This window comes from Mya arenaria, chromosome 7 (genome assembly GCF_026914265.1).
Source record: "Mya arenaria isolate MELC-2E11 chromosome 7, ASM2691426v1".
In the NCBI taxonomy this organism is placed as follows: domain Eukaryota; kingdom Metazoa; phylum Mollusca; class Bivalvia; order Myida; family Myidae; genus Mya; species Mya arenaria.
Window position 1 is genome coordinate 17979354 of NC_069128.1, and position 19456 is coordinate 17998809.

A 19456-nucleotide genomic window follows, 5' to 3' on the forward strand; every position below is an offset into this window, starting at 1 on the left:
GTGCTCGAGGATCCCACACAACAATAGGTGCTCAAAGATCCCACACAACAATAGGTGCTCGAGGATCCCACACAACAATAGGTGCTCAAGGATCCCACACAACAATAGGTGCTCGAGGATCCCACACAACAATAGGTGCTCGAGGATCCCACACAACAATAGGTGCTCGAGGATCCCACACAACAATAGGTGCTCGAGTATCCCACACAACAAAAGGTGCTCGAGGATCCCACACAACAATAGGTGCTCGAGGATCCACACAACAATAGGTGCTCGAGGATCCAACACAACAATAGGTGCTCGAGGATCCAACACAACAATAGGTGCTCGAGGATCCAACACAACAATAGGTGCTCGAGGATCCAACACAACAATAGGTGCTCGAGGATCCAACACAACAATAGGTGCTCGAGGATCCCACACAACAATAGGTGCTCGAGGATCCAACACAACAAAAGGTGCTCGAGGATCCCACACAACAATAGGTGCTCGAGGATCCAACACAACAATAGGTGCTCGAGGATCCAACACAACAATAGGTGCTCGAGGATTCCACACAACAATAGGTGCTCGGGGATCCAACACAACAATAGGTGCTCGAGGATTCCACACAGCAATAGGTGCTCGGGGATCCAACACAACAATAGGTGCTCGAGGATCCCACACAGCAATAGGTGCTCGGGGATCCAACACAACAATAGGTGCTCGAGGATTCCACACAACAATAGGTGCTCGAGGATCCCACACAACAATAGGTGCTCGAAGATCCCACACAACAATAGGTGCTCGAGGATCCCACACAACAATAGGTGCTCAAGGATTACACACAACAATAGGTGCTTAAGGATCCTGCTTCGAAAACAGGTGCTCAACCATCCTACTCAAAATTCGGTAAGAACCCAGCGGAACAAAATGCAATGATAATACAATGAAATGGGGGAAGTAGAACACAATGATCAAAATCAAAAATCCAAGTTGAAAAAATGGAACTAAAGAAGATGGGACAAAAATGAATAAAAATGAAAAGGATCATAACAACATTAAGCGCTAATGTTCTGACGTTTACATGTAAAGTTCTACCTTGTAAAAGTTTCCTGAATTCCTTATCCTCCATAAGCATTCAGAACTATTTTCAGCTTAATATATTCATGTGTGAATGAAAATTTAAATATATTATAAACGATGGTAATAAATTATATTTCCAAATTTGACATCTTAGGCATCCTTTCGTTCACTGTTTATTGTTCATTTATAACGTCTTTATTATAGCCTGTAAATAATACTCAAAAAGCACTTTGGATTTAAGTGGATTTGGACATCTTATGATCTCATAATCGGCTTTAATAAATGATCATCGATTATGTGGCTGTTCTGATTAAGGACTAAATCATTCTCTAATCAATTCATTTAATATGGTTCTTTTCTTGTACAGTGATTATCCATTTATTTCTATATTGATTGTTCCAAGGGGTTTTGACAGTTGCGAGGATGCTTTTAAGCGTTAACATCATTTTCCATTTAATCATTTTGTTAAAGCTGCACTCTCACAGATTCATTGTTTGGACATTATGTCTTGGAATGTGCCAATTTTTGCAATATTGTCTCGAAAACAGTGATATAAGACTGCTGACAAAATAGCAGATCGCAGATCCATAATCTCGTCTGAAAATTGACGTTATATCGCTAAAAGTGTTAATAACGCTTTAAGAAAAATGATATTTTCGGCAGCTCTCAATGAAATTTTTGGCAGCTTCCAAAACAATTGAGATCTGTTCTATTGTGAGTTATCTTATATGACCGAATTAAAGGCATTGATGCCAAAATCAGCGGATCCTGAGACAAGAAAAAAACAAAAAAGGTAAAAACTGTCAATTTGTGAGAGTGCAGCTTTAAATATTTGACAAAAATGGTTTAGCAAATTCAACCCACAAGTAAACTAGTTTTCTGTTTTCTCCATTAACGATTATGTTAAATTTCGATGCCTGATGACCTCGTGAACTTACGTATTATTTGAAACGGTGTTGCTTGCTGTTTAATAAAATAAATGAAAGAAAGTTTTTTGTCCTTTATTTCACCTGAAATTCGACATGAGATAACATATTTCGCAAAAGATTTCCAGGACCAGAACAACTGAAAATAAAGGTTACTTATGGTAAGACTGTTATATTATTTCATGTTTAAATTTAGTAGTAAATTTTCTCTTTCTGCCTCTAAAATCCTTTAAAATGCTAACACCAAACTTTTGAATTTTACATATTAAAGCTGCACTCTCACAGATTGATCGTATTGACACCTTTTTTGGTCGTTGAATGATCCAACACCTTTTTTGGTCGTTGAATGATCCAATGTTTGCGTAAATTTCTCGAAACCAGTGATATAAAACTGGTGACAAAAGATCAGATCGCAATTTATCTTATTAAAAAACACTAATGTGTTGTTGCTAAAAGCGTTACGTTCGCATGAAGAAAAACTTAACTTTTCGGCAGTTTTGTCAAACATTTGAGATTTGTTTTATTGTGATTATTCTTATATGACTTAATTGAAGGCATTGATGCCCAAATCAGCCGATTCTTATACATTTTTTAAGAGTCTCAATACAGACAATCTGTGAGAGTGCAGCTTTATTTCAAAATGATGCTATGATATTTAGTGATATTAAAGAATATTATGTATAATAATATAGCATTGCGTAGTTTATATGTTGTCATCAAATTTGGTTTAAATGATATTCGTGATATTGTATTTGGTGAAAGGGAATTCAGTCCTAATTACTTTTTTCACAAAGTCCACAATCGTTGTATAACTAAACAATGTAAATACTAAATACATGTATATCTATAAAAGTACATGTCACTTGACTACGTTGAATATCATTGTTTATACCTTATTAACTGATGCAGTAAGACGTATATAATATAAACTTAGAGACCAAAGAACATTGACTGAATCACAGATACATACTATTCTGAACCTCGAGGTCATGTCAGTTTGTTTTCCCTGCTATATAGATTACACACGAGTCCAAGAGATATCATATTTTTATAGGCGCTACGAGAACGGACCGACGGAATGTTAATTTAAGCCGTTTTATCTTAAAAGCTGTTTAAAGAGTACATGTTCTGATTTTACAAATATCATTTTCTTTTCTTAATACATGCTTGATCTTTTATAGAAAGCCGAGCTTAAATGCATCTATGAACCTATTAAATCACAAATTAATGCTGCATTTCTGCACTATAGAATTGTCTTCCTAACCTAATTTGTGCGAACGTTAAAAAATTGCATAATAACACAACACAACTGAAAAAAGTTCACCCCTCTACAGAGGATTCATTTCTGTTTCGTTTTTTTTTTATAAAATGTTACATATTCTGTATGCATTTGTATCAACTATATAAAACATAGATCATTTTAATCCCCGCAAGTATTCATTGTAATGTTGTGTGTGTAGATTTTGCCGATTTCTTAAGTGATATAACTTTTGTTATGTGATACATCAAACGTTTTCCGTCGCACAGGTACTTTTAATCAGGTTGACTGTATTTTAAGGTTATCATGAATATAGCGCCTATGTTTTAAGCTCTGTTTAAAATAAAACGTAGTGCATTCTAAGTTAGAATTTGGCGAATGCTTACAAGACAATCGGAACATGCCATGTTTAAATTTACATTGCTTGGCCAAAACAACCTCATTGTTCAAATTGTCGTTTAATATTCTTGCACAAGGGACAAACAAGAAAGCGTGTCTCCGACTTTTCTGAACACCCCTCATAAATATACCAACTGTTAAGCATTGAAGAATGTTCAAAATTAACGAAAACCACTCTATGCCACTGTTAAAATTAGGCCTTACGATCACTTCTACAGGATAAGATTACCAACCAGGAGCATGAGTAAAGAGGTCGTGCGAAAGTCACGGATGGTCGTCATCACTGTTTGACAGTCCTGCCAACTGTATCCTGTTGAACAAGGGACTTAAATCGCGGGAGGTTCTTTTCCATGCAAAGTCACGAACCCATCGTGATCAGACTTCAATCCATACCGTGCTGGTATTATTCAGTAATTTCCAATAACTTAAAGATGCACTATTACTTCCAAATTTGATTTACCACAATACATCCGAATGTTTTAATATACCGAAAAGGATGAATTAATGTCGAACACAATGGTTCTTATGAAGGATACCGAGTTTGATTTGAAAGAAAGTTGCATAAAACACGGTATTTCTACATTATCAGACGATAGTAGATCACAGTAAATCTTTTAGCACTCACCAATCATTTAATATGTTTGCGTGTTCAGCTATTATATACACGGTTACAATCTCGTTATCTGTAATTTATATTTCCAATAAAAGCATTATTTAGTATGTGATTAAAAGTTTATCACTCAAAATATATATTTGTTATACATGTGTATGCATTGAATAAGAGTGTCACTTTATGGTTCCTGTCACACTAGTTATATAAGTTTGTTTAAGAGTGGGATGGTTTAATGATCGTAAGTAGTCGCCAATGCAGTTACATTACACAACTGGACTTCAATGATCGCAAGTCAAGTCCATCGTAAGGACTGTATCTAATTCTGCCTTTAATTGAAAAACACAATGTCGCTGATAATCGGGACAGGTTGGAGGTCATCGCAAATGGGTCGGCAATAATCTGACATACTCTTATGATCGTGCGAATAGTCGCAGGTGATCTCCTCGGAGGTGATCTTGATGTAATCCTGCGATGATTGAACACTGCTAACGTTAAATGCAGCCCGAGTATAAATTGAAAATAAGCCTGTTTAAAAGATTGACGGAGACCTGCGTATGACAATCGTTTGACAAAACACTTCCATGCGATTGAATTTACTTGTACTACATATTACAATTGCCAATGATTTGCAGATTCCCGCCGATCTCATGTACCATGTTGCACGAACTTTGTACTATTGTTTACGTTTACGATTTGCGCTCGCAAAATTTCTTATCATGTAGTAAGTGATCGAAATACGTAGTGGAAATAGGGTCCCGTGTGCCGAAGTGGCCTTGTTCGAGCGCACGTATAAATAAGCACACACACGCACGCACGCACGCGCGCGCGCGCGCGCACACACACACGCACGCACGCACACAACACACACACACACACACACGCACACACACACACACACACCTGAAAAGTATGTGTCTGCTAGTTTAACTGCAACCCACGATCGCTGGCAATCTGCCTTAGATCATGAAATCATTCCAGTCGCAATCATAGAATTGGGCTTTATTAATTGCAATATTTTTATTTTTAATTAAGTATTTACATTATGGGATTAAAATGAAATATTGATTCAGTTGACACGTAGTACAAGAGGGCCTTGTTTCGTTAGACAAACACAAGTAGTTTAAACACCCACTTCCAACATATCACTCAACATATTATCAGTTTTTTGAGTGATAAATTGGAGAACTATAATAGAAACTGTGTGTCCGCCCTTAAAAAGGCAAAAAAAACGGATGTGCCGATATAGGAAGTTTTGAAATCATTACGAATGTTATATTTTATACTTTTGTTGGTTTTCATGGATTGAAAGATTATAACTGATTTTACGAAAAATCAAAATAAACTCACTATTAAGTTTATAAAGAATTATTAATAATAAATTAATATATTTATAATTGTACATTGACCTGTACATATATGTTGTCTGTGTTGTGTTATTTTAGTACTGTTTTTCAAGCTTTACAAGATTCTTTGAACTCTCTATGCATTTTGATAACATCTCTAATACTTTAATACGTACATATATCTATAAGCTATGACAAATCCCACCTGTCAATAATCCGTAATATCTACCTGCCGAATTTCGATTTTATTTTTTAAAAACCATATTTTATACCTATGAAATATTTCAACCCAAAAAACTAATTTAAACAAAGCAATATTTTTAATTTTATAAAACAAAACGAATTTTTTTTTATATATATATATATATAAATAGGAACACTTCGAACACATAGAATTTTCCAAAATTTGCATAATTACTGATACAATACACTGTTACTTCAGTGGATTTATCTAAGTATGTTTTGCACGTTAATGCGTTCTTTAAAGAAAAATACATTCTAAGGAGCTGAACATTTTCCACGTAGTAGGTCTTTCTCAAATATTTAATATTTCTATAATTATTCAAGAAAACACTCCTTTTCTGGGTTAAAAGTAGACCCCTTACCTGCACTGTTCTTGACAAAAGATGCACCCCTGTGTGGAGGTTTGGTTATATATAATAATAATATATAAAAGAAGCTCTTAAACACAGAACTTCCATTACATATAGTGATTAGTTTATATCAGCTCATCTTCATGTTTATCATTTGCATATTATTTTTTCATGTATGGACAATTATTCATATCTATACATATAGACTTTGCATGTATCAGATCTGTATTATGTGACATGTTTATTTCACGTTATATTAATGTATTTATATTCTACGACTATGTACCATGTTGGTATACGTCGAATACAATTATATTTTCTTCCATTCTGTTCTGTTATAGGTTTCCATGAAGGTTTCTCACCTCTGCTAGAAATCTCCAGTTTGTCTTTATTCAGATCGATACTCAAAGACCTGCATATATAACAGGCTTATCAGTGCTGACACTATCATTCCCTTGCAATACTTGAACTCGTTGTATTTGTCATGTTAGTAAAATAATCATGTATTGAAAATAATTGTTCCAATATGTATACATATACGAAAGTCAAATGATATTTTACAAACTTTGATAAATTGCATTATAACTATTTTCATCCTTTATGATTATGTCAATACTATATATAGAAGTCGCTCACTGAATAGTATTGCTGTAATTTTTATATATAAGTCAATATGTTACCGCACAAGTACATAATTATTTGTATGTGTCACCATTGTGTACTTAATGCCTCATGGCTATACGACCTTCTGGTTTATTATAAATAAAACTTGAAACTTGAAACTATATTAATTTGTAAAATTAGCACATACACTGTTAAGTTTACTTGTAAAAAAAGGTTCTGTTCTGTTGTTGTTGTTTTTTTGTTCTGTTCTGTTATGTTCTGTTTTGTTCTGTTATACATGAGCTATAAACCATACATCGACTGTGTGGCTCTTCAGATATTAGATTATTTTTTTTTAAAATGCATGACACATGTATAAGATTTTCTTCTTGTTTATTGTGTTTTTCTATTCATTTATTTTTGAAAGTTTTTGAAACCTTTAAATAAAAAGATGGAATTCATATTCTCTGAAGTTTCAACACCTACCTTATTCGTGTTAAACTCCATTGTTGCCTTTTAAATTTCAGTATCTTTAAGATTTTTAATTCCGGTACAACTAGCAAGAGCTTCTAGATTTACAAGTATTGTTATTCCATCGGTATGCACTTTCATTTCAACAACCAAACACGCATTCAATACGCCCCCTTATTTGTAAGGCTAATGACATTATAAACGCTTCTCTCAAATTCAAACAGAAGAAAATGCGTGAATAGATCGATGTTTATCAAGCTATTTTCATAACAAAAGTGAAATCAACTTTGCCTTTTTCAGTGCGATAAAGCACGGAGATTACTTCTAATTTATGTTAGATTGGGCAATCACTGCAGTGAATAGAGCGCATAGTGGTTTTCTTGTCTTCGATATCTTTTAAATTATTGCTCTTGCATTTAAATTGCATCTATAAATACAGGTTGTCTGTACATGGACTCCAATATCGGAACGGTTACAAGTAGGCGGGGATTAACCGTTCAATAACTGCCGTACACGGATAAATTGCAACCATTACTTAAAACCGAACGCTGTTTATTGATTGAACGTTTTCCTTGACAACATGGTAAACAACAGTTACGTCACCCAACTACCTCGTGGTTCACTAAACTACACTCACTCCGCCCATTCTTAATCATCAAGATATATCTACATGCTAGATATATCTTCGTGTCAACTAACTAATTTCCTAAGATTGTCGAACTAATCGTTTACGGCATCACGAACATATAAACCATGTCCGTGACGGGTTCGGAAAAACGCCTACTTCTTTCGATCGCTTGCAGGAGAAAAACAAGGAAAACTACCATTAGCGAGCTTGTTCAAATGTTCAACATAAAAATACCAAGAAAAACAACAATGCAATGAAATACATAGAAGATAATTGCTCGTTTCAGTGTAATATCGTAATGCATTTCACCGTTGAAATATATTGCAATTTACACTGAAACAGACATTTTTTATTTCTTTTTTATTGAATGCCTTAAAGTGGTATTGAAAGAACTTCGATTGCATTTTGTTAAACATATATCGTGTCAAACTGTATGCGCATGTCACGTCATTTCATTGATATTGTGTCCCAGCCATGTGCGCGCAGAATAGCGAAAACGGGCAAGAACTTCCGAACAGTGAAAAAGGCCACACTTTCTATTTCCGATCACTGAAAACTCTCTGTAAACCGCCGGAAAGCAAATCATAATTTGCCTTCTTACACTGAGGCAAACAATCTATCCAAACCGATTTCTTTTCAAATTCAACATTGTTTTATGTTTTATTCATGATTAATTTACGTAAATCAACAGTCGTGTACTAAGTAATGCTTATAAACTTAAAAACTAAAAATAAAATATCAAAAACTATAAACAAATTAATGACCGGTTCTGACGGCGCAAGGATACCCACTCAAGAGGATCCGACAGGTTCCGTGTTGTTGTACGCACTATTATTGAGACTAGGTGAGACATATTTGCTATTTGACCCCACGATTGTTGAGGACAAGAACGGTCAGTTTACTATATTACAAAACTGTTTACTACATTTTTTTTTAATCGCATGGAATATCGCTTTACCATTCAGCGCATATATAACAGTTTTAGACAGTTTATTAACAATAAATATTATATACATTATGCCCATGAATATACATATATCAAAATCTATACATGCAGATGCAAATGCAGGTTTTTTGAGAGGTACGATCTGCAATGGCCAGAAAGGTGCCCTTATTTTAGCATACCTGTATGTAAATTTATGTTCTTTTGAGAAATGCTGAACGACTCACATCCACAGTTTACCTCCCCCCTCCCCGCAACGTACAAAACTGGATTGCTCCTGTACCATACGAAACCGTAGAAGGTCTGATAGAAAAGTCTTGGCACCATCAGTGTCTGCGAGAAGAGCGCGTGGAAGCCCAGTTGTATAATATTGCCCACACCCAAACATATGCTATAATATGTTATGGGAGACTTAATGCAACCCAACATTTTAGGATGTAAGCATCTGAACATACGTATATGTGATGAATATACTTAATTATATATATTTAATTTTGACTTACTTTCTTAATCTATGTTAATCCCTTTAAGATGTCTTTAAGCTTATTAACTTTAATCAAACACTTTGAGTAAAGATTAATGTTTTACTTATACTTGAAATAATCTTAGTCCAATTACCACCGAAACGAAATGATTATGACCAATACCTATTTTAAATACGATTCAATATATTTGTCAATCATAGGAACCGTGATTAATTTTTAATTTTAATTAAGACATATTCTTCCATTTAAACTATTGTTATAAAGGTCACGTAATTAAAAGATATGCATTGTTATGATTTGGCACGCAGTAAATGGTTTAAGGTATCACATGACATATTCAAGATATTTATTCTGATATAATCATCATCGATTATATCTGAATTTACATTTTATCAGATTACAAGGTGTATATCAAGATTATGTCATCTATTTTCAATAATTGTCATATCGTCGTGAATAGGATCACGCCGAATATCAATCAACAATTTTTAGTCAATAATTAAATTAAATTTTAAAGTACATGTTCTTCAAAAGACCAAAACATGTTTTCTATTTAAGGGTCGGCAACGATGCAAACGATATTTGAAAGACCAAAATTTAAAATGTAATTATTTTTTTTAGAACTTCAATATTTAGTAAGCATGATTCATATATCCGTTGCAATATGTGAACCTGTAAAGAGAAGTTGAACATTTTTGAGAAATAATTTTTATCAGATTTCCCATCAAAAAGCATTTCCGTTTACCCGGAAATGTCTTGATACAAAAGGAAAATGTTTATGAGTCGAAATGATCGGAACTACCCAATCCACAATGTCTTATGGCTTTGTGGTGATTGCAGCAATTTTAGAAAAAGATGTTTGCACTTTTTAACCCGGAAGTGAATTTCATCCACTATTTTCCATTATTTTGTTTAATAACTTTCTTATTTGAAAACATATCATCAAGAACTCTCTGGTGAAATCTTCTTTTTTATATTTGTTCAACTCCTTACTACCCCAAAATATGTCACCAAGAACGTATGTTTTACTTCCCTAGATTTTTCCCCAAAACTAAATAAAACATGATGTTTTGAAACGTTTTATTTTTAACCTTCCCCAACTATTTTTGCACTCAGGCCGGCCCCTAATTGCCGAAATATACTAAGTATCGGAATATGCTAAACACATTTTAACCGTTTAACTAATACGGTGTGTCCAGTTTAATGTTCAAAATGGAAATTATACATAAACGGTACACACTAATACCAAGAATACTGTAGAACCACATTGGCTCGAGCACACAGGGATAGGTGAAGTTACTCTGAGGCCCGGAAAATTCGAGCCAAGCGGGAATGTACATTTTAATGCAATCGAACACTTTATATCCAGTTCGAGCCAACGAGTTATTCGAATCAAGCGAGTTCGAGCCAACGGGGTTCGACTTAACATCTTAAATAGTTCGATCTTAGCCAGAGGGTTTACTCCCGCCTCATTTAGCATATCGGGATTTCAAGCATTATCATTTGAAGGTGGCCTCGGTCAATAATTATGTTCATATCGCTGCAGAATTTAAAGGTAATAAGTTAATAATTATATAAATCGGCAAGAAATGGGGAACATACTATCATTGAACTGCCTATTAGCTGTGGTTAATCAATCAATTTTGAAGATATTTTGGGAAATTAAACGCATTCACAAATCATTAAACGAGTTCTTAATAGATACAGGTTTTTATTAACCCGTTTAAAAGTAATGATTTTAACCTCCATGTGTCAGATTATCCTAAATTTGATAGGTTTAGTACGAATGTCTTCCTTAAATAACAAGTATGCCTAATTTCCTCACTCAGTCGTGTCATGTTCCAATTTTGCTTAACATTGTGCACGCGATTGACTTACGACTTGAGATTTTACATATTTAGCACGAACACCTTTCTTGAATAACAATATTGCCTATTTCCCTCAGTCTAGTGCATGTGTCAGTGTCATGTTGACAGTTTGCTTAACATCGGACACCCGAGTAACTAAGGATATACAGTCGAACCCCATTAGGTCTAACTCGCTTTGCTCGAATTCCTCGTTGGCTCGAACAGAATGTATAGGACCGCTTTATGTATACTTTAAGTAGGCATTCCCGCTTGGCTCGATATTTCCGAGAGGTATTTTTGCCGGTTCCTTGGAGTTCGAGCCAATGGGGTTCGTCTGTACAGTAGAAACTCGTTATGTCGAAGTAGTCCCTTAGTTCTCAACGACTTCGACAATGGAGTTTTGACTGTAAATGAATACACTTTTTTTATTATTAGCTGCTCAACCTGTGACTTTAGGTATTGAAATTATGCAGAAAAGGCACGATACGCTTATTGTTTGTGATATTGAAATCACGTAATTTTGTTCCTATTTGTATATAAAACAATGCAAATTAAAGGGGTCAAGCCAAGTAGATTAAAATCTTATCGTCCAATGAGTAGCGTGTATTTACAGAAAAATGCAATTTACTCGCACTCTATGTATTGCACGGACGAATAATAAAAAAGACGTTGTTTCTGTATTTCTTTCTACATTTTAGAACAGAAAGTATTCTAACATTCAAAAACATTTCTTCTACAGCACAAATGCTCCTGTTCAACTAATGTACATGTAATATGAAAAAGTGGTACCCTTCTTGTACTATACATATTATAACATAACCAGTTCTAATGTTATAAGAAAAATTGCCAAAATAAAACGAAAGCGAGAGAGAGAGATTCTTTATTTCCTACAATATGAAGAGACATAATTTAACACATTTTGAAGAGTTTAGCTCTAATATATTATTCATAATGGTACTTCAAAATAAATTGTGTGTACATAAGTACAAAAACATCTTAATATAGATCATTTCGATCTTAAGTCTAAAATTGAAACCGACCTTAACTTGTATGTGTGAAAGTTGGCCGATTTCTATCTGTATTGTACTTAATACATTTCAACCTCAAAGGTTATTCATTTCATTTCGTTTTTTTTTTCAAAATTGAGTTTTCTGCCTTTAAAAACAAACATGACTTTCTGATGGTGTTGTCAAAAACATTACTGACTGTCTGTTACCATCTACAAAATCGATGCGAAGGAAAATCGGCATGTTTGGAATCAAAATAATACGAACGAAGGAAATCAGCACGGTTCGTCTCAGAATGATTACGAACTCCTTGTAACACCCTTCTTGATCGATACCGAAGGAAATCAGCATGTTTCAACTCAAAATGATTACGAAGTCTTTGTAACATGCTTAAATCTTGACCGATTCCAAAGGAAATCAGCATGTTTAAACTGAAAATGATGAAGTCCCTATAAAATGCTTGAATCTTGACATATTCCAAAAGAAATCAGCATGTTTAAACTCAAAATGATTGAAAACTCTTTGTTACCAGCTTCTTGCCTGATACAAAGGGAAATCAGCATGATTGCACTATACGAAGAAATATCAGCATGTTTAGACTCGAAAATAATACAATCACTATGTAACCATCTTCTTGCAAGATACAATGAGAAATCTGCATGCTTCTACTCAAACTGAATTCGTTGTTATCAGCTTTTTGTAGATACGAAGCGAAATTTCGACTGAAAACGACAACGAACTCATTGTTACCAGCTACTTGCACGATACGAAGGGAAATGAACATGATTATGACGTATTATGCGGTAAAACATCGTGCAAATTAATTCGTCTGAAGTGTGAATAAAATACTTAGACATTATTAATCGTTAGATTGAGGGCTAGAATGTTTATACATATATTTTATTTAAATATGTGACATATGCTAGATATTTAACCAAAAAGCTGCACTTACGGTATTGAAAATTATTTTATACACTGCCAGATGCTGTTTGTTCATAAAATGAGGCATTTAACCAAATTTTAAAGAAGTTTAACAAATTGATGAAAACACATAAGTTTTGACTCTGTCCTGACACAGTATATTTACAGGACTAATCAGATTCGTGTTCTGCGTGTATGAAAGAAAGCCAAAGCGCTCAATTACATAAACTTTTCATATTTAAAGTACAAGGTAACGCTATCATTCAACAAGTTTTGTATGATTTGGGCTGATTTGCCAATGCAAATTTTCCATTTATGATAAAAGTACATTGAAATATTGGATACAAATACATGTATATACTGTCAACTATCGTTCGACTTCAAGGCTACCTTTGCAATTTTTGAAAATGGTTTCTAGATATAAATAACACTGACCTTAAATAAACCCTGTCGCAGATTCTCATAATAAAGCAATTATAACAGTACAGAAATGGAAGAATTTTCCGTCTTAGATAACAGTGTGTATGTACCACGTGATTAATTACGTCATAAATGCTTCGTCGGAAGGGAACATTTTGCTTTTAAACATCATATTTTATGAAACATGGTGCAGTGTAACGCCGCATAGCGGCATCGCCGCATAAACGTGTTTTTTTTCGTTTATGAGGTGATTTTCAACGCATAAACGTTTATACGGCGACGCTCAACGCATAAAGCAGAAATTGCTTATATGAGGTGCAACTGTGCCTTGTCGCCACATAAAGAGGATTAACCTAACCATTTATTAGCAATATTTCAACAAAAACGATGGTGATGACGTTGATGATGATGATGACGATGATGATGATGATGATGATGATGATGATGATGATGATGGTGATCAAGATGCTGCGGCTGCTGCTGCTGCTGCTGCTGCTGCTGCTACTGATGATGATGATGATGATGATGATGATGATGATGATGATGATGATGATGATGATGATGATGATCAAGATGATGATCAAGATGATGATGATGATGATAAAAATTATGATAGTTATGATGATGCTGGCGTTGGTAATAATGATGGTGGTGGTGGTTGTGATTGTGATTGTGGAGATGATGGTGGTGGTTGTGATATTGGAGATGATGATGGTGGTTGTGATGATGATGATGATGATGATGATGATGATGATGATGATGATGATGGTTGAGGGGATGATGATGGTGGTAGTGGTTGTGATTGTGGTGATGATGATAGTGGTTGTGATGATGTTGTTGATTATGGTGATGATTAAGATGAGGGCGTTGCACATTACTGTCATTTTAAAGAAAATAGGGGAAAAGTTGGCATGCAAGTTGAGCCAAAATGGAAGTTGAAAATAAACCCTTAGAGTGTTCAAATGACTAGTGCATTAAAACACAATCAATGAAAGAAAGAAGTCCATGATGACCCTATTTTTAGTTTGAAATGACGTTGAAAGTATGTAGTTAGCGGCCTAAAATGATATCCTATTTTCTTATAAAACAAAGAAATATTAACTGAGTATTAAGCACACACTATCACTCTGGGGCGATTATCAACATATATTTTTTTTAAAAGTCGAACAAGCAGTCAGCTTTTCAAAGCATGTGTACATGCCTCTTCTTCTATTTTTTTTTTTATATTTTCTGTGTTTATGCCCAAATTATCACTCTTAAACAATTATAAACCTTTAAAAAAATGTCGATTGAGCACTTCAGCGGCCTAGCGGCGTGAAGTTAGCGGCCTGGCGGCCTAGCAGCCTAAAATGGTATGTATACATGCGTTTTCTTCCAAAACAATGATAAATCTATGGTTTAACAATTTTGCTAAATACAAAAAAATAAAAATGCTGATATTCGCTATAATGGATTTTTTAGGCAGCTTGGTCGAGTTTTGGGCGAAATGCAGACATTCGTTAAAGGATGGTGATTTGTGATAGAACCATAACTTTGTCATTTTTTAGAGAAGGAAAGGCATGTATAAATGGTTTATATTAGAAACCAATTTTAGGCCGCTATGCCGCTAGGCCGCTGAACTGCTTGATAGACTATTTTGAAAAAAAAGTAAGTTCCTTAAGAGTGATTATTTGTGCACAAAACAGTAAATATATCATTGTTTTCGAAGAACAGGCATGTTTAAAGCTTTAAAATAGCTGACTACTTTATCGACATTTTTGGAAAAAAAATGTTGATAATAGCTTCAATGTGTTAATTTGTGCATAAAAGCAGTTACTATGTCATTGTTTTAAGAGAGAATGCATGTAAGCTACAAACAAAATACCTGGCTCATAGATGCAGTGGCCCGTTATATACACGTTAAAACTGGTTTTCTTGTCGAGAGAAACAGTATACGACGAAAATGCTTTAAAATGCGAATTATCACAAGCGCTAGCCAGACATTGTTCTGTCAAAATGCCGTGGTACCCAGCTCTCCTTCACCGATTAGCGAAAGCGGCCGAAGGGCGGGAACCACCGGAACACTCAACGCTTTTCCGATGGTTCCCGTCCTTCGGCCGCTTTCGCTAATCGATTAAGGCGAACCGGGTACTACGTCATTTTGACAGAACAATGTCTGGCTAGCGTATGTATAAAATATAATTTTGGCTAGTTGAAATTATTTGGCTAGTTGAAATTATTTATTGTGACTTTAATGAGCCTTTGCCATCAAGCCACTGTGGTCTACGCCGCTTACACAGCTCTGTCTTGGGTATTTTACTAGAGTTTGATTGAGAATTTAATTTCTTAAAACACTTCGAAAAACCTTTCCTTGACTCACTAACTCGATAAGTGGGTGCAGTAACTACAACTTGTCGTAAACTTGTGGTTGATATATTAAGTTTAAAATGTACTAAGTTAAAGAATGTTTTTTTAACTTAAATTTTGAGCAGTTTGACCGGAGCCCAAGACCTCAGTCATGAAAAGTGGGCTCGAGCCCGCGACCGTCTGCAACGCGCGCATGACTATCGCCATATGCACTCAAGTATGAAACCTATACACCTTTAACATTTTGACAGCGTAAAATGGTGATAAATGTAAGGTTTTATTACCTGTAATCGATGTAGAAATATCCTAATAGTTACCTATATACAATATTCGGTATGATATATAGTTGAGAAGTGAAAATAAAAAGAAATAATTATTATGACCGAACCCAGTGATATTAAAAAGAAAACAAATCTTACCCAAATGTGACTTATCCCCTCTGTGAAATGACGAAAATAGGCACAAAGTCTATTCTTCATTTTGAAAATTCAATATACATATATTTACCTAATGGTTTTGATATCAAAAAATTAAAATCAAAACAGCCAAATTGATGTTAACACTTGACTAATAGGTAATACAAATCTTTCCATTCAAATCATTTACTGCTTTGTAATGTTGATGTAATGTAATGCGTCCTAAAGCTTCGATTGAAAATATTTTAAATCTTTATAAAGGTGTTGGATATTTGAATTTCCTTTTTCGACGTTTAAATCTCTCAAATTTAAATTTATTTTATCTTTTAAAATCATTTCGTTTACTTTATGTATTAACGGGGATTTAGAGAAAATTGAAAATTTAAATCAAGCGCAAACTTAACATTAAAATTTCAAAGCTGTCCGTCTATGTTTTTAACTAAAGAAATGAAAACTTGACATGTTGCACTTTATCCTTTAAATGCAAAAGCTTTCTGCAAAGCAATACTTAAAGATGCACTCTAATCTCAAAAATTATGTACCACAATTAATACTGCTGTTTTAATATACCAAAAAGAATAAATAAAAGTCGAAAACAATGGTTTATATGAAGGATGCCGTGGTCTTGTCGTAACACACACATGACTGTCAATCAAGGGGTCGCACCACTAACCAAATACTAATCGTCATTTGAGAGGGACGTTAAATGGGGGTACCGTATGGCAGTGGTATACACTGTTGTACGTTAAACACTGTTGTACGTTAAAGAAACAGCGTAGCTCTAGCCAGGGCTTCACGTTTTGTCTGTGCACTATGCTGCAAAAAACAACAACATGACTACCAATTTAATCTACTCGCCGAATGAGCACGGCCCGAGTGCGAGTCGGGCAAGGTGGTTTGAGGGATGTCGGGACATATTTACCTCTGGAAGAGGAACACCCAGGAAACATTCCTGTGAAGTTTTGTTGAAAGTGTCCCAGTGGTTAATTAGGAGATAATTTGAATTAAAGTATGGACGACGGACGGACGGACGACCGGACGATGACGGACGACAACGGACGACGACGGACAATCACCCTATTACAATAGCTTACGCTTTGTGCTCAGATAAACTTAAAATAAGCCCATTGTGAACCAAAATTCATTTATCATTTAAGTGTTATCAAAGGTCAAACGTGTTTCTATAAGGATAGTACGAGGTCATAATCTTAACATGGAATTGTATGTAGGGCAGTGTAAAAGATAGCTTTCTTCTTCTTCTAAGTGAAAATTTATAAGCACATTCTGCGATAAAGGAGCCGTTATGGCAGCACTTTCACCAGGTAAGCAAAGTATTACATCTTAGTAATCAAATGAATTCATCTAGCTTGAATAAATTATTCTTTCATTTCGAAATGTTCTTGCTAGGACAGCTTTACAAGGTAGTTATTTAAAGTGTGTGACGAAATTTTCAAAATTAAGCCACGGGGGACAATGTTTCTTTTTCAACCGCATACTAGTGGACTGGTTATTTACATTCAATTGACAACGAGACAGTCACAATAGAACGAATTGTACGCGTATTGAAAAAAATACGTGATTACTCACGTTACGCCATTGTCGCATATTTGTTGCTGATCGCGTCACATATTAGAAGATGTATTATTTAAAACAAACACATACTGAAGAAGCGGCTGACAATAGCTTTGAATGAAATATTTGCCATCGAGTAATGGCATTGAGTGAAATTGAGTAGTGGGATTGAGTGGAAATGAGTAGTGGGCAGTGGTTGGAATTGAGTAGTGGCATTGAGTGGAATTGAGAAGTGGGATTGAGTGGAATTGAGAAGTAGCATTGAGTGGAATTGAGTAGTGGCATTGGGTGAAATTGTATAGTGACATTGAGTGGAATTGAGTAGAATTGAGTAGTGGCATTGGGTGGAATTGAGTAGTGAGATTAGGTGGAATTGAGTAGTGGCATTGAGTGGAATTGAGTAGTGAGATTGGGTGGAATTGAGTAGTGGCATTGGGTGGAATTGAGTAGTGAGAATGGGTGGAATTGAGTAGTGGCATTGGGGTGAATTGAGTAGTGGCATTGGGTGGAATTGAGTAGTGAGATTGGGTGGAATTGAGTTGTGATATTGGGTGAAATTGAGTAGTGGCATTGGGTGGAATTGAGTAGTGAGATTGGGTGGATTGAGTAGTAGCATAGAGTGGAATTAAGTAGTAGGATTGGGTGGTTTTGAGTAGTGGGCATTGAGTGGAAATAAGTTGTAGAATTGAGTGGTGAGATTGGGTGGAATTGAGTAGTGGGCATTGAGTGGAATTGAGTAGTGGCATTGGGTGGAATTGAGTAAAAGGATTGGGTGGAATTGAGTAGAATGAGTGAAATTGAGTAGTGGGCATTGAGTGGAATTGAGTAGTGGCATTGGGTGGAATTGAATAGTGGCATTGGGTGGCATTGAATAGTGGCAATAAGTAGTGGCATTAAATAGAATTGAGTAGTGGAATTGGGTGGAATTGAGTAGTGGCATTGAATCGAATTGAGTATTGGCATTGAGTGGAATTGAGTAGTGGCATTGGGTGGAATTGAATAGCGGCATTAAATCGAATTGAGTTATGGCATTGGGTGGAATTGAATAGTGGCATTGAGTGGAATTGAGTAGTGGCATTGAATCGAATTGAGTAGTGGCATTGAATTGAATGGAATTGAATAGTGGCATTGAGTGGAATTGAGAAGGAGCATTGAATCGAATTGAGTAATGGCATTGGGTGGAATTTAGTAGTGGTATTGAATCGAATTGAGTAGTGGCATTGAATCGAATTGAGTAATGGCATTGGGTGGAATTTAGTAGTGGTATTGAATCGAATTGAGTAGTGGCATTGGAGGGAATTGAGTAGTGGCATTGAATCGAATTGAGTAATGGCATCGGGTGGTATTGAGAAGTGGCATTGAATCAAATTGAGTAGTAGCATTGGGTGGAATTGAGTAGTGGCATTGAATCGAATTGAGTAGTGGCATTGAAGGGAATTAAATATTGGCATTGAATCGAATTGAGTGGAATTGAGTAGTGGCATTGGGTGGAATTGAATAGTGGCATTGAATCGAATTGAGTAATGGCATTGGGTGGAATTGAATACTGGCATTGGGTGAAATTGAAAAGTGGCATTGAATTGAATTAATTATTGGCATT

At 35.2% G+C, this 19456-nt stretch overlaps 1 protein-coding gene across 3 annotated transcripts in view; it reads right to left on the bottom strand.

Moving 5' to 3' along the window:
- The window catches only part of LOC128241920 (uncharacterized), a 45782-nt gene extending 29355 nt beyond the window's left edge, over positions 1-16427 (bottom strand). The window contains exon 1 of one of the 3 annotated variants that reach the window (XM_052959054.1): positions 16288-16427. The gene's annotated coding sequence lies outside the window, so the exon portion shown is untranslated. Of the gene's footprint in view, positions 1-7286; positions 7519-9345; positions 9458-16287 lie in introns of those variants that run through there. The other 2 variants (XM_052959052.1, XM_052959051.1) reach the window with 2 other exon arrangements.
- Positions 16428-19456: the final 3029 nt, after the last annotated feature.